Source organism: Mustela lutreola, chromosome 7 (assembly GCF_030435805.1).
Source record: "Mustela lutreola isolate mMusLut2 chromosome 7, mMusLut2.pri, whole genome shotgun sequence".
In the NCBI taxonomy this organism is placed as follows: domain Eukaryota; kingdom Metazoa; phylum Chordata; class Mammalia; order Carnivora; family Mustelidae; genus Mustela; species Mustela lutreola.
Genome location: NC_081296.1, coordinates 84,928,383 through 84,945,843, shown reverse-complemented (window position 1 = coordinate 84,945,843; position 17,461 = coordinate 84,928,383).

Sequence of the window (17,461 nt, the reverse complement as noted above, 5' to 3'; positions counted from 1 at the left end):
TCTTTTTTAAAAATTTTTAAATTAATTATTTATTTTTAAAATTTTAAAAATTTATTTATTTCTTTTCAGTGTAACAGAATTCATTGTTTATGTACCACACCCAGTGCTCCATGCAATACGTGACCTCCGTAATACCCACCTTTGGGCTCTCCCAACCTCCTACCCTCCGCCCCTTCAAAACCCTCAAATTGTTTTTCAGAGTCCATAGTCTCTCATGGTTCATCTCCCCTTCCAATTTCCCTCAACTCCCTCTCCTCTCCATCTCCCCATGTCCTCCATGTTATTTATTATGCTCCACAAATAAGTGAAACCATATGATAATTGACTTTCTCTGCTTGACTTATTTCACTCAGCATAATCTCTTCCAGTCCTGTCCATGTTGATACAGAAGTTGGGTATTCATCCTTTCTGGTGGAGGCATAATACTCCATAGTGTATATGGACCACATCTGCCTTATCCATTTGTCCGTTGAAGGGCATCTTGGTTCTTTCCACAGTTTGGTGACCGTGGCCATTGCTGCTATAAACATTGGGGTACAGATGGCCCTTCTTTTCACTACATCTGTGTCTTTGGGGTAAATACGCAGTAGTGCAATGGCAGGGTCATAGGGAAGCTCTATTTTTAATTTCTTAAGGAATCTCCACACAGTTCTCCAAAGAGGTTGCACCAACTTGCATTCCCACCAAGAGTGGAAGAGGGTTCCCCTTTCTCCACATCCTCTCCAACACACATTGTTTCCTGTCTTGCTAATTTTGGCCATTCTAACTGGTGTAAGGTGGTATCTTCATATGGTTTTAATTGGAATCTCGCTGATGGCTAGTGATGATGAACATTTTTTCATGTGTCTGATAGCCATTTATATGTCTTCATTGGAGAAGTGTCTGTTTGTATCTTTTGCCCATTTTTTGACATGATTATCTGTTTTGTGTGTGTTGAGTTTGAGAAGTTCTTTATAGATCCTGGATATCAACCTTTTGTCTGTACTGTCATTTGTGAATATCTTCTCCCATTCTGTGGGTTGCCTCTTTGTTTTGTTGCCTGTTTCCTTTGCTGTGCAGAAGCTCTTGATCTTGATGAAGTCCCAAAAGTTCATTTTCGCTTTTGTTTCCTTTGCCTTTGGAGACATATCTTGAAAGAAGTTGCTGTGGTTGATATCGAAGAGGTTACTGCCTATGTTCTCCTCTAGGATTCTGATGGATTCCTGTCTCACGTTGAGGTCTTTTATCCATTTCAAGTTTATCTTTGTGTATGGTGAAAGAGAATGGTCGGGTTTCATTCTTCTACATATAGCTGTCCAATTTTCCTAGCACCATTTATTGAACAGACTATCTTTTTTTGTTTTGTATATTTTTTCCTGCTTTGTCGAACATTATTTGATCATAGAGTTGAGGGTCCATATCTGGGCTCTCTACTCTGTTCCACTGGTCTAAGTGTCTGTTTTTATGCCAGTACCATGCTGTCTTGGTGATCGCAGCTTTGTAGTACAGCTTGAAATCAGGTAATATAAGGTCCCCAGTTTTGTTTTTCTTTTTCAAAATTTCCCTAGCAATTCAGGGTCTCTTCTGATTCCATAGAAGTTTTAGGATTATTTGCCCCAGCTCTTTGAAAAATACCAGTGGGGGGGCGCCTGGGTAGTTCAGTGGGTTAAAGCCTCTGCTTTCAGCTCAGGTCATGATCCCAGGGAGCCTGCTTCCCCCTCTCTCTCTCTGCCTGCCTCTCTGCCTACTTGTGATCTTTGTCTGTGAAATAAATAAATAAAGTCTTTTTTTAAAAGAAAAAAATACCGGTGGAATTTTGATCAGAATGGCATTAAAAGTATAGATTATTTTAGGCAGTATAGACATTTTAACAATGCTTATTCTTCCGATCCAAGAGCATGGAATGGTCTTCCATCTTTTTGTGTCTTCTTCAGTTTCTTTGATGAGTGTTCTGTAGTTCTTCAATTACAGATCCTTTACCTCTTTGGTTAGGTTTATTCCCAGGTATCTTATGGTTCTTGGTGCTATAGTAAATGGAATCAATTCTCTAGTTTCCCTTTCTGTATTTTCATTGTTAGTGTATAAGAAAGCCACTGATTTCTGGCTTGTATCCTGCCACATTACTGAATTGCTGTATGAGTTCTAATAGTTTGGGGGTGGAGTCTTTTGGGTTTTCCATATAAAGTATCATGTCATCTGCGAAGAGAGAGAGTTTGACTTCTTCATTGCCAATTTGGATACCTTTTGTTTCTCTTTGTCTTATTGCTGTTGCTAGGACTTCTAATACTTGAACAAGAATGGTAAGAGTGGGCATCCTTGTCGTGTTCCTGATCTCCATGGGAAGGCTGTGAGCTTTTTCCCATTGAGAATGATATTTGCTGTGGGTTATTCATAGATAGATTTTATGAAGTTCAGGAATGTTCCCTCTATCCCTATACTTTGAAGCATTTTAATCAGGAATGGATGCTGGATTTTGTCAAATGCTTTTTCTGCATCAATTGAGAGGACCATATGGTTCTTCTCTCTTCTCTTATTGATTTGTTCTATCACATTGATTGATTTGCAAATGTCAAACCATCCTTGTAACCCAGGGATGAATCCCACCTGGTCATGGTGGACAATCTTTTTAATGTGCTGTTGGATCCTATTTGCTAGGATCTTGTTGAGAATCTTAGCATCCATATTCATCAGTGATATTGGTCTGAAATTCTCCTTTTTGGTGGGGTCTTTGCCTGGTTTGGGGATCAGGGTAATGCTTGCTTCATAAAAAGAGTCTGGAAGTTTTCCCTCTGCTTCAATTTTTTGAAACAGCTTCAGGAGAATAGGTGTTATTTCTTCTTTGAATGTCTGGTAGAATTCCCCAGGGAATCCCTCAGGTCCTGGGCTCTTGTTTTTTGGGAGGTTTTTGATCACTGCTTTGATCTTGTTACTAGATATCAGTCTATTCAGGTTGTCAGTTTTGTCCTGGTTCAATTTTGGGAGTTTATAGTTTTCCAGGAATGCATTCATTTCATCTAGGTTGCTTAACTTACTGGCATATAACTGTTGATAATAACTTATGATGATTGTTTCTATTTCCTTGGTGTTAGTTGTGATCTCTCTGTTTTCATTCATAATTTTATTAATTTGAGCTTTCTCTCTTTTCTTTTGGATTAGTGTGGCCATTGGTTTATTGATCTTATTGATTCTTTCAAAAAATCAGCTTTTAGTTTCATTGATACCTTCTAGTGTATTTCTAGTTTCTATCTCATTGATCTCTGCTCTAATCTTGATTATTTCCCTTCTTGTGTGTGAAGTTGGTTTAATTTGTTGTTGATTCTCCAGTTTTTTAAGGTGCAGAGACAGCGGGTGTATTCTGGATTTTTCAACTTTTTTGAGGGAAGCTTGGATGGCTATTATTTCCCTCTTAGGACTGTCTTTGCTGTATCCCATAGGTTTTGGACCGAAGTGTCTTCATTCTCATTGGTTTCCATGAATTGTTTCAGTTCTTCTTTGATCTCCTGGTTGATCCAAGCATTCTTTTTTTTTTTTTTTTAAGATTTTTTATTTATTTATTTGACAGACAGAGATCACAAGCAGGCAGAGAGTCAGGCAGAGAGAGAGGAAGAAGCAGACTCCCTGCTGAGCAGAGAGCCCGATGCGGGGCTTGATCCCAGGACCCTGGGATCATGATCTGAGCCGAACGCAGAGGCTTTGACCCACTGAGCCACCCAGGCACCCCAATCCAAGCATTCTTAAGCAAGGCGGTCTTTAGCTTCCAGATGTTTGATATCCTTCCGAACTTTTCCTTATGATTGAGCTCCAGTTTCAAAGCATTGTGATCGGAGAATATGCAGGGAATAATCTCAGTCTTTTGGTATCAGTTGAGCCCTGATTTGTGACCCAGTATGTGGTCTATTCTGGAGAAGGTTCCATATGCATTTGAGAAGAATGAGTATTCTATTGTTTTAGGGTAGAATGTTCTGTATATATCTATGAGGTCCATCTGGTCCAATGTGCCATTCAATGCTCTTGTTTCTTTATTGATTTTCTGCTTGGATGATCTGTCTATTGCTGAGAGAGGCGTGTTAAGATCACCTACTAGTAATGTATTCATATCAATATGACTCTTTATCTTGATTAATTGTTTTATTATGTAATTGGTTGCTCCTGTATGGGGGGCATAGATACTTACAATTGTTAAATCATCTTGGTGAATAGTCCCTTTAAGAATGATGTAGTGTCCTTCTGTATCTCTGACTAGTCTTTAGTTTAAAGTCTAACTTATCTGATATGAGAATCACTACCCCGGCCTTCTTTTGAGGCCCATTGGCATAAAAGATGCTTCTCCATCCCTTCACTTTCAGTCTAGATGTATCCTTAGGTTCAAAATGGGTTTCTTGTAGACAACATATGGATGGGTCCTGTCGTTTTATCCAATCTGCAACCCTGTGTTGTTTTATGGACGCATTTAGGCCATTCACATTGAGAGTGATTATTGATAGATACGTTTTTATTGACATCATGTTAACTTGGAAGGCTTTCTTTCTGTAGATTGTCTCCATATTTCTGTTCAATGGTAGTCTTAGGATTTTTCCTCTTATATAGAACTCCCCTTAATATTTCCTGCAGTGTTGGCTTGGTGGTCGCATACTCTTTTAAGCCTTGTCGATCTTGGAAACTCTTTATCTCTCCATTCATTTTGAATGTCAGTCGTGCTGGATAAAGTATTATTGGCTGCATGTTCTTCTCATTTAGTGCCCTGAATATATCTTGCCAGCCCTTTCTGGCTTGCCAGGTTTCTGTGGACAGGTCTGATGTTATTCTGATGGGCTTTCCTCTGTATGTAAGGAGCCTCTTTGTCCTAGCTGTTTTCAGGAGATTGTGTCTACAATTATGATTTATCAGTTTTACTATCAGGTGCCTTGATTTTTTTTAGATTCTATAATCTTAGGATTTTGTGAGGAGATTGTTCTGCCTCTAATATATGAACGCTGGTTCTATTCACAAGATTGGGAAAATTTTCATGGAGAATTTGTTCCACTATATCTTCTAGACTTTTTTCTTTCTCCTCCCCTTCAGGGATTCCAATAATTCTGACGTTGGAACATTTCATGGCATTATTTATTCCCCTAATTCTTTTTTTGTGGTTTCTAAGCTGTTTGTTCCAGGCTTCCTCCTGATCCTTTTTCTCTGTTTGTCCTCCAGATCACTAATTCTATCTTCTGTCTCAGTTACCCTAGCTTTTAGAGAATTTAGATTAGATTGGAACACTATAAAGTACTCATGAAAGAAATTGAGGAAGACACAAAGAAATGGAAAAATGTTCCATGCTCCTGGATTGGAAGAATAAATATTGTGAAAATGTCTATGCTACCTAAAGCAATCTACACATTTAATGCAATTCCTATCATAGTACCATCCATCTTTTTCAAAGAAATGGAACAAATAATTCTAAAATTTATATGGAACCAGAAAAGACCTCGAATAGCCAAAGGGATATTGAAAAAGAAAGCCAAAGTTGGTGGCATCACAATTCCGGACTTCAAGCTCTATTACAAAGCTGTCATCATCAAGACAGCATGGTACTGGCACAAAAACAGACACATAGATCAATGGAACAGAATAGAGAGCCCAGAAATAGACCCGCAACTCTATGGTCAACTCATCTTCGACAAAGCAGGAAAGAATGTCCAATGGAAAAAAGACAGCCTCTTCAATAAATGGTGCTGGGAAAATTGGACAGCCACATGCAGGAAAATGAAATTGGACCATTTCCTTACACCACACACAAAAATAGACTCAAAATGGATGAAGGACCTCAATGTGCAAAAGGAATCCATCAAAATCCTTGAGGAGAACACAGGCAGCAACCTCTTCATTGAGAACATTGTGAACATCATCCCTGGTGGCTTTCAGTTATGTCCTAATCAATTCCATTTTTGTCATCCATGGCTTTCTCCAACCTAGCTATTGCCTGGATAATTGTTAGCCTGAATTCCTTTTCCGACATATTGTCTATGTCGATAGCCATTAGCTCTGTTGCAGAAGGCCCAGCTTCTGAATTTTTCTTCTGTTGGACATTCCTCCTCCTAGTCATTTTGGTGAGAGTTGGCTTAATGGATGTAGCTGGATGTATCGACCATTGTGCTGTCGAGGTGCACCCAGGAATGCTTCTGAGCAATCAAGAGTCCCCATCCAGACGAAAGAAAAAAGAAAGAGAGAAAAAAGAAAAAGAAAAGACAGAGGGAGAGAGAGACAGGAAAAAAAAAGAAAGATAAAATAATAGAGAAGGCCCAGCTCAATTGGGCCCCAAGGTAAGATTTATGACATATACAAACAAAAACAGACAAACAAAAAGACAAAAGTAGATGACAAGAGAAAAAAAAAATATATATGTACATATATATATTTTATATACACACATGTATACATAATTAATACATTAATAATACATAATTAATACAATAATTAATATGGCTACATCCGTTCAGCCAACTCTCACCAAATTAATACAAAACAAAAAGAGAACCTCATCAAAAAGAACCCCAAGTATAAGATTTATATACTACCAAGACAAACACAAATACACAGAAACACTGGAGGAAGAAAAAGATGGGAGAGTGGTTATAAATTCTCAGTGTGGGGCAGGAAGGTTATTTTGATTCTTCATGGATATATCTTGATATCTGTGTTAAGGATCTCAACTTTCCTAAGATAAAGGGGGATTAAAAATTGGTTTACCTATAGGGGTAGCATTAATTGGGGAAAGGGGACTACCTTGAAGTTTAACTCTATATGAATATTTAAAAATAAAAATAAAGAATAAACTAAACTAAACTAAACTAAAATTAAAAAAAAAAATAAAAATAGAAAAGCAAAAGAAAAACATGGGTATATGTAGCAAAAAGTTCAGGTTAAAGGTTATTATGGAATTTGAAATTTGATGTACTGGACATCTCACCATGATGGTAAATAGGTTAAAAATTATCTATAGGGGCACCTGGGTGGCTCAGTAGGTAAAAGCCTCTGCCTTTGGCTCAGGTCATGATCCCAGGGTCCTGGGATCGAGCCCCACATCAGGCTCTCTGCTCAGCAGGGAGCTTGCTTCCTCCTCTCTCTCTGCCTGCCTCTCTGCCTGCTTGTCATCTCTGTTTGTTAAATAAATAAATAAAATTAAAAAAAATTATCTATATAAAATAAATTAACCATAATAGTGGGAACGAATTAAAAATACAAGTTGTATCAGTGAAGTAGTGGTGCTTGTTCTCTTGCCTTCCTCCCGCCCTGTTGGCTTTCTGGGGGAGGAGCCTGCCCTGTAGGTTTTCAGGCAGTGTTTCCTGAGTTAAGTCCTCCTGCCCCCCCCCAAGGGGGTGGGCTCTGAAGAAACTGGTTTTTCAGCCTTTTATTCTCTGGAGGATTTTTTGTTTGTTCGTTCCTTTGTTTTCTCTCACCTTACAAAAGCTTTTGATGGTTTTTAGAGGTTTAGAGGAAAGCAAACTGCACCCAGACCTCCCTCTCAGAGAGAAGCCTCAGTCTGTTCCCCTCTTGGTTCTCCAGAGCAGATAAATTCCCCCTTGGCCGCTGGCAGAGCATGTTCCCAGTCACGGTCCCTGGGAACACAGGAACTCCTGCTTGTACCCAAAGCCACAACAGCGGCTGTCTGGGAAGCTCCAGGATGCCAGAGAGGTTCCCAGCAGCGATTGCACACTGAGATTTTCCCGCTGGACTGGGCTGGGAGTGCTCAGACTCTCTGGATCCAACAGCACCAGGCTGGCGCCTGCACGCACCTCTCTCAGGGGAGGGTGTGGGGCATGACTCAGGCTCTGACAGCACAGCACAGTGTGCGCATGGGGACTGCAAAAAAGCTGGGGTTCTGCTGGCTGGTGAGGCTCCCAGGCCCCTGATGGGAGCCACACCCCATGTGCTCTCAGGCGCTCAAGGCTCAGGGACCAAGACGTGCTTTCTTCGCCACACTCTCTCTGGCTCAGCACCAGGGGTGGCTGTCCTGGGTCCTGGGACTTAAGCCCCTGTCCCTAACTGCCCCGATTACCACAACTTCCCCCCAATATCCTTTGCTCTTTTTGAGTGCTTTCAACCAGACTCCAAGTTAATGCTGGCCCCCAGTCGCAGGGCACTCTTGTATTGGGGTATTACTTTCCAATGGGTCTCTTCTTCTGACTCCCTCACCCTTTTGTTTATCTTCCAATATCAGTCGACGTTCCCACTCTGCTTTACCTGCCCACTGGCGTCTTCTGCCCCCATAGAGATCCAGATGTGTATGATTCTAATCTCATGCTGATTTCATGGGTGATCAGAGTTCTTTGGTAGGTGATCAGCTCACTTTAGGGTGCAGGTTGAAACAGCACCTCTGCCTAGTTCTCCGCCATCTTGTCTCCTCAATTTTTTTTTTTAATTTTTTTATACATATATAATGTATTATTAGCCCCAGGCATACAGGTGTGTGAATCTCCAGGTTTACACACTTCACACCCTCCCCAATATCCATAACCCCACCACCCTATCCCTCCCCTCCTCCCTGCCACCACACTTAGTTTGTTTTGTGACATTAAGAGTCTTTTGTGGTTTGTCTCCAGATCCCATCTTGTTTCATTTATTCCTTTCCTACCCCCCAAACACCCCACACTGCCTCTCAACTACCTTGTATCAGGGAGATCATATGATAATTGTCTTTCTCTGATTGACTTATTTCGCTAAGCATAATACCCTCTAGTTCCATCCACATCGTCCCAAATGGCAAGATTTCATTTCTTTTGATGGCTGCATAGTATTCCATCATATATATATATATATATATACACACACACACACACACATACATACCACATCTTCTTTATCCATTCATCTGTCAATGGACATCTAGGTTCTTTCCACAGTTTGGCTATTGTGGACATTGCTGCTATAAACATTCAGGTGCACGTGTCCCTTCAGATCACTACATTTGTATCTTTAGGGTAAATACCCAGTAGTGCTATTGCTGGGTTGTAAGGTAGCTCTATTTTCAATTTTTTGAGGAACCTCCATGCAGTTTTCCAGAGTGGTTGCACCAGCTTGCATTCCCACTAACAGTGTAGGAGGGTTCCCCTTTCTCTGCATCCTTGCCAGCATCTGTCATTCCCTGACTTGCTATTTTTAGCCATTCTGACTGGTGTGAGGTGGTATCTCATTGTGGTTTTGATTTGTATTTCCCTGATGTCGAGTGATGTGGAGCACTTTTTCATGTGTCTGTTGGCCATCTGGATGTCTTCTTTGCAGAAATGTCTGTTCATGTCCTCTGCCCATTTCTTGATTGGATTCTTTGTTCTTCGGGTGTTGAGTTTGCTAAGCTCTTTATAGATTTTGGATACTAGCTCTTTATGTGATATATTGTTTGCAAATATCTTCTCCCATTCTGTGAGTTGTCTTTTGGTTTTGTTAACTGTTTCCTTTGTGGTGCAAAAGTTTTTGACCTTGATGAAGTCCCAATAGTTCATTCTGGCCCTTGATTCCCTTGCATTTGGTGATATTCCTAGGAAGAATTTGCTGTGACTGAGGTCAAAGAGGTTGCTGCCTGTGTTCTCCTCAAGGATTTTGATGGGTTCCTTTCTCCCATTGAGGTCCTTCATCCATTTTGAGTCTATTTTTGTGTGTGGTATGAGGAAATGGTCCAGTGTCATTTTTCTGCATGTGGCTGTCCAATTTTCCCAACACCATTTGTTGAAGAGGCTGTCTTTTTTCCATTAGACATTCTTTCCTGCTTTGTCGAAGATGAGTTGACCATAGAGTTGAGGGTCTATTTCTGGGCTCTCTATTCTGTTCCATTGATCTATGTGTCTGTTTTTGTGCCAGTACCATGCTGTCTTGATGATGACAGCTTTGTAATAGAGCTTGAAGTCCGGAATTGTGATGCCACTAACTTTGGCTTTCTTTTTCAATATTCTTCTGGCTATTCGAGGTCTTTTCTGGTTCCATATAAATATTAGGATTATTTGTTCCATTTCTTTGAAAAAATGGATGGGACTTTGATAGGGATTGCATTAAATGTGTAGATTGCTTTAGGTAGCATAGACATTTTCACAATATTTGTTCTTCCAATCCATGAGGGTGGAATATTTTTCTATTTCTTTGTGTCTTACTCAATTTCTTTCATGAGTGTTTTATAGTTTTCTGAATATAGATTCTTTGCCTTTTTGGTTAGGTTTATTCCTTGGTATCTTATGGTTTTGGGTGCAATTATAAATGGGATTGACTCCTTAAGTTCTCTTTCTTCTCTCTTGTTGTTGGTGTATTGAAATGCAACTGATTTCTGTGCATTGACTTTATATCCTGACACTTTACTGAATTCCTGTGCAAGTTTTAACTGATTTAGAGTGGAGTCTTGGGTTTTCCACATAAAGTATCATATCATCTGCAAAGAGGGATAGATTGACTTCTTTGCCAATTTGGATGCCTTTAATTTTTTTTGTTGTCTGATTGCTGAGGCCAGGACTTCTAGTATTATGTTGAATAGCAGTGGTGATAATGGACATCCTTGCCGTGTTCCTGACCTTAGCAGAAAAGCTCTCAGTTTTTCTCCATTGAGAATGATATTTGTGGTGGGTTTTTCATAGATGGCTTTGATGATATTGAGGTATGTGCCCTCTATCCCTACACTTTGAAGAGTTTTGATCAGGAAAAAATGCTGTACTTTGTCAAATGCTTCTTCAGCATCTATTGAGAGTATCATATGGTTCTTGTTCTTTCTTTTATTAATGTATTGTATCACATTGATTGATTTGCAGATGTTGAACCAACCTTGCAGCCCAGGGATAAATCCCACTTGGTCGTGGTGAATAATCTTTTTAATGTACTGTTGGATGCTACTGGCAAGTATTTTGGTGAGAATTTTTGCATCTTTGTTCATCAAGGATATTGGTCTGTACTTCTCTTTTTTGATGGGATCCTTGTCCGGTTTTGGGATCCAGGTAATGCTTGCCTCATAAAATGAGTTTGGAAGTTTTCCTTCCATTTCTATTTTCTGGAACAGTTTCAGGAAAATAGGAATTAATTCTTCTTTAAAAGTTTGGTAGAATTCCCCTGGGAAGCCATATGGCCCTGGGCTTTTGTTTGTTTGGAGGTTTTTTATAACTACTTCAATCTCCTTACTGGTTATTGGTTTCTCTATTGAGAAAGATATTTGTGGTGGGTTTTCATAGATTTCATTGATAATATTGAGGTATGTGCCCTCTATCCCAACACTTTGAAGAGTTTTAATCAGGAAGGGATGCTGTACTTTGTCAAATGCTTTTTCAGCATCTGTTGAGAGTATCACATGGTTCTTGTTCTTTCTTTTATTAAAGTTGTGTATCACATTGATTGATTTGTGGATGTTGACCTTGCAGCTCTGGAATAAATCCCAGTTGGTTGTGGTGAATAAGCCTTTTGATGTACTGTTGGATCCTATTGGCTAGTATTTTGGTGAGAATTTTTGCATCTGTGTTCATCAAGGATATTGGTCTGTACTTCTCTTTTTTGATGAGATCCTTGTCTGGTTTTGGGTCAAGGTGATGCTGGCCTCATGAGTTTGGAAGTTTTGCTTCCATTTCTATTTTTTGGAAAAGCTTCAGGAGAATAGGTATTAATTCTTCTTTAAATGTTTGGTAGAATTCCCCTGGGAAACTGTCTGGCCCTGGGCTCTTGTTTTTTGGGAGATTTTTGATGACTGCTTCAATCTCCTTACTGGTTATGGGTCTGTTCAGGTTTTCTACTTCTTCCTGGTTCAGTTGTGGTAGTTTATATGTCTCTAGGAATGCATCCATGTCTTCCAGATTGTCGAATTTGTTGGTATAGAGCTGCTCATAGTATGTTCTTATAATTGTTTGTATTTCTTTGGTGCTGGTTGTGATCTCTTCTCTTTCATTCATGATTTTATTTATTTGGGTCCTTTCTCTTTTCTTTATGATCAGTCTGGCCAGGGGTTTATCAATCTTATTAATTCTTTCAAAGAACCATCTCCTAGTTTTGTTTATTTGTTCTTTTGGGGTTTTTTTGTTTCTATTTCATTGATTACTGCTCTGATCTTTATTATTTCTCTTCTCCTAGTGGGTTTAGTCTTTCTTTGCTGTTTTTTCTCCAGGTCCTTTAGGTGTAGGGTTAGGTTGTTTATTTGAGTCCTTTCTAATTTCTTGAGAAAGGTTTGTATCGCTATATATTTTCCTCTCAGGATTGCCTTTGCTGTGTCCCACAGATTTTGAACCATTGTGTTTTCATTATCATTTGTTCCCATGATTTTTTTCAATTCTTCTTTAATTTCCTGGTTGATCCATTCATTCTTTAGTTGGATGCCCTTTAGTCTCCATGTATTTGGGTTCTTTCCAACTTTCCTCTTGTGATTGAGTTCTAGCTTCAGAGCATTGTGATCTGAAAATATGCAGGAAATGACCCCAATCTTTTGATAGTCATTGAGACCTGATTTATGACCGAGGATGTGATCTATTCTGGAGAATGTGTGCACTAGAGAAGAATGTGTATTCTGTTGCTTTGGGATAGAATGTTCTGAATATATCTGTGATGTCCATCTGGTCCAGTGTGTCATTTAAGGCCTTTATTTCCTTGTTGATATTTTGCTTGGATGATCTGTCCATTTCAGTGATGGCGGTGTTAAAGTCCCCTTGATTGTATTACTGTATCATTGTTGATGTGTTTCTTTGATTTTGTTATTGATTTGTTTATATAGTTGGCTGCTCCCATGTTAGGGGCATAGATATTTAAAATTGTTATATCTTCTTGTTGGACAGACCCTTTGAGTATGATATAGTTTCCTTCCTCATCTTTTATTATAGTCTTTGGATTAAAATCTAATTGATCTCATATAAAGATTGCCACCCCACATTTCTTTTGATGTTGATAAGCATGGTAAATTGTTTTCCACCCTCTTACTTTGAATCTGGAGGTGTCTTTGGGTCTAAAAAGAGTTTCTTGTAGACAGCATATTGATGGTTTTTTTTTGTTTTTTGTTTTTTTTTAATCCATTCTGATACCCTGTGTCTTTTGATTGGGGCATTTAGCCCATTTGCATTCAGGGTAACTATTGAAAGATATAAATTTAGTGCCCTTGTATTGCCTGTAAGGTGACTCTTACTGTGTATTGTCTCTGTTCCTTTCTGATCTACTACTTTTAGGCTCACTCTTTACTAGGAGGACCCCTTTTAATACTTCCTGTAGAGCTGGTTTGGTATTTACAAATTCTTTTAGTTTTTGTTTGTCCTGGAAGCTTTATCTCTCCTTCTATTTTCAATGATAGCCTAGCCAGATATAGTATTCTCGGCTGAATGTTTTTCTTGTTTATTGCTCTGAATAGTTCATGCCAGTTGTTTCTGGCCTGCCAGGTCTTTGTGGATAAGTCAACTGCCAATCTAATATTTTTACTGTTATATTATACATTATATTATATTTTTACATTATATTATATATTCTTGTCCCGGGCTGCTTTCAGGTTTCTCTTTGTCACTAAGACTTGTGAATTTTACTATTAAATGATGAGGTGTGGACCTATTCTTATTGATTTTTGAGGGGGGTTCTCTGCACCTCCTGGATTTTGATGATTGTTCCCTTTGCCATATTAGGGAAATTCTCTCCAATAATTCTCTCCAATATACCTTCTGCTCTCCTCTCTCTTTCTTCTTCTTCTGGAATCCCAATTATTCTAATGTTGTTTCATCTTATCGTGTCACTTCTCTCTCAAATTCTCCCCTCGTGGTCCAGTAGTTGTTTATCTCTCTTTTGCTCAGCTTCTTTATTCTTCTGTCATTTGGTCTTCTATATCACTAATTCTTTCTTCTGCCTCACTTATCCTAGCAGTAAAAGCCTCCATTTTTTATTGCATCTCATTAATAGCTTTTTTGATTTCAACTTGGTAGATTTTAGTTCTTTTATTTCTCCAAAAAGGGCTTTTATTTCTCCAGACAGTGTTTCTCTAATATCTTCCATGCCTTTTTTGAGCCCGGTTAGAACCTTGAGAATCATCATTCTGAACTCTAGATCTGACATATTACTCCTGTCCATATTGATTACGTCCCTAGCCTTTGGTACTGTCTCTTGTTCTTTTTTTTTGGTGAGTTTTCTGTCTTGTCATTTTTTCCAGATAAGAATATATGAAGGAGCAAATAAAATATTAAAAGGGTGGCAAAGACCCAGCAAAATGTGTTTTAAGCAAATCAGAAGAGACCCCAAATCATGGGGGGAAGAAAGGGGGTAAAAGAAGTTCAGAAAAAAAAAATTTAAAAAGAAAATAAATAAATAAAAAATATAAAAAAGAAAAAAAAAATATATATATTAGACTGGTGACTAGAACAGGGTCACCCAGTTAATTTTGGGAGTATTTTGGTCTCTTAGAATAAACTACCTCCCCAAATTTTAAATAATGAAAAACGTATATAAAGGCAAACACAATGAAGGGATGGAATATGACTATAAAGATGGAAAAAAATTTTTTTTTAATTTCTAATAAAGGAGATGATAAGCTAAGTTGGTTGGGAGAATAAAGAAAAAGAAGGTGGAGAGAATTTGCTCGGGCTGGAGACTAGAACAAGCCTGGTGCTAGATTTAGGGTGTATTTTGATCTATTAGAAGAAGTTGTACCCCAAATTTTTTAGAAGAAAAACCTGTATGTGTATACAAAAAATAAAGTTAGATTCAATGAAGGATAAAATATGACTATAATAATGAAGGCTCAAAAAAGATTATTATTATTTTTTTTATGAAAGGTGTTGTTAAGATAAACTAGTTAAAAAACGTTAAAACAGGAAAGGGCAAAAGTTAAAAAAAATTAGAAGAAAACGAATAATAAAATTTAAAAAATTAATTAACTTTGCAAGACTAAAGAATCATTGGGAGAAAGCCATGAATTCCATGCTTTGCTTTTTCCTCCTCTGGAATTCTGCTGTTCTTGGTAAGTAAACTTGGTCTTGGCTGGATTTCTTGTTGATCTTCTGGGGGAGGGGCCTGTTGTGATTCTCAAGTGTCTTTGCCCAAGGTGGAATCGCACCACCCTTACCAGGGGCCAGGCTAAGTAATCCTTTCGGGTTCACTTTCAAGAGCTTTTGTTCCCTGAATGCTTTCCATAGAGTTCCTGAGGATGGGAATGAAGATGGTGGCCTCCCAGTCTCTGGCCCAGAGGAGCCAAGAGCTCCGGGCCCCACTCCTCAGTGAGCCCTTGGAGAAAAGCGCTCAATTACTTCCATCTCTCTGGCCTCCAGCTGTGCTCTGAGCTCACCCAGCCTGTGACCAAGTGTCTCTGTCTCTGGCTCACACCTCTGCCTGGAGTCTCCAAACCCCACAGATCCCTGAGTTCTTCTGGGGGCCATCTCCCTAGATCTTGTGGGGACTCCACTCACAGATCAGTGGCCTGTGCCACAGATTATGGTTCAAGGTAACCCTAAGTTGAGAGCTCACTCCTCAGCTCTGTCGCTGTAGCCAGCTTCCCCACTCCAATATCTGTGAACTCAGCGACACTCAGACACCCCTGATCCTTCTGTGACCCCACGGGACCTGAGGACACTCTGTCTCCATGTGGGCTTCATGCTGGTTTAGCCTCTGGAGCCATGTCCCTCAGTGGAGCAGACTTTAAAAAGTTCTGATTTTGTGCTCTGTTGCTCCGCCGCTTGCCTGGAGCCGGCCCCTCCCTCTGTGGTCTATTTTCCTGTTGCTTTGGATTCACTTCTCCACTGGTCCTACCTTTCAGAAAGTGGTCGATTTTCTGTTTCTAGAATTGTTGCTCTTCTTATCTTCGATCTCCTGTTGGATTTGTAGGTGTTCAGAATAGTTTGATAAACTATCTAGCTGATCTCTTGCTACCTGATGTGTCTGAACCTGCTACTTGTCCGCCATCCTGACTCCTCCCAATTGATACATTTTCTAATTGCACAAAGGTATTCTTTTATCCATGGATTGATTAGAAAGCTATTGTTTATTTTTAAACATTTTGGGATTTCCTTAATATTTTGCCTTTATTGATCACTTAACCCTTTGTGATCAGAGATCTCTATGATAGTAATTTTTTTTTTAAAGATTTTATTTATTTATTTGACAGAGAGAAATTACAAGTACACTGAGAGGCAGGCAGAGAGAGAGAGAAGGAAGCAGGCTCCCTGCTGAGCAGAGAGCCTGCTGCGGGACTCGATCCCAGGACCCTGAGATCATGACCTGAGCCGAAGGCAGCGGCTTAACCCACTGAGCCACCCAGGCGCCCCGATAGTAATGTTTTTAATACATCGAGAGATGTTGGCCTACCATTTGATATGTTTTGACGAAAGTCTATGTGCACTTGAGAAGTATTTTGCAGATGTTGGTTTTTGTGTACTAAAAAATATCAATTAGGTCTAGTTGGTTGATAGTGTTGTTCAAATTTTGTATGTCCTTAGTTATGCATATTCCATCTATTACTGAGAAAGTACTGCCAAAATCTCTATGATTATAGATCTTCTGTTCCTTCTTTTGTTTCTCTCATTTTTGCTTCATGCTTTTTGAAGGTCTTTTTTTTAGTTGCTTACATATTTAGATCTATATCTTTATGATAAATTGGCTTTTTATCATTAGCCTGATATATCTTAAAATAGAAACATTCAGTCCATTATATTGATGTGATTATTTATGACTCAGAATAAGACTATTATCCTGCTACTGTTTTCTATTTTTCCATATATGTTTTTTCTTCTGCTCTTATTTTCTGATCTGTTTGTGTTAACATTATCCATTTTTTAAAATTTCATCTGTTGTCTTTACAGAAATACCTATCTGTTTTATTCTTTTAGTGGGTTGCACTAGTGATTACCATATGAATTCTAGCACATTCTCCTTAGGACTAGTATTAGGCTACATATAAAATGAAGGAACCTATAAAAATAAACTATTTTAACCTCATTTTTTGTTAATGTCAAATATTTTTGCTTAGACTATTGTGAGATTCATAATATATATCTAAGATTACTTTAAATGGTCAGTTGTTTATTGAAGAACTTAAAAGGGAAAAATAAAAGCAAAGATGTCCTTTTATAGTTACCTATGTATTTAACATGTTATTTATTTATTTATTTTTAAAGTTTATTTAAGCAATCTCTCTGCCCAATGTGGGGCTTGAATTCATGACCTGGAGATAAACAACTGCCTGTCCTACTGACTGAGTCTGCCAGGCATCCCCATGTTTGTTGTTCTTAATTCCCTTCTGTGCATCTGAGATTGAATCTAGTATCATTTTGCTTCAGACTGATGAACTTCCTTTTGTATGTCTTATAGTGTACATCTGTCAACAATGGCTTATATCAGTTTACATACTCATTTTCGAAGAATCTTCTTGCTGGCTATAGAATTCTGAGTAGAAATATTTTGTTTTCTTTTAGCACTCAAAATATATTACCTGTTTGTCTTACGACTTGCATTTTTTTTTTTAAGAATTTAATCATTATATCTAGAGGTGGTTCCCTATACATCATATGATTTTTCTCTGATGGTTTTACAATTTTCCTTT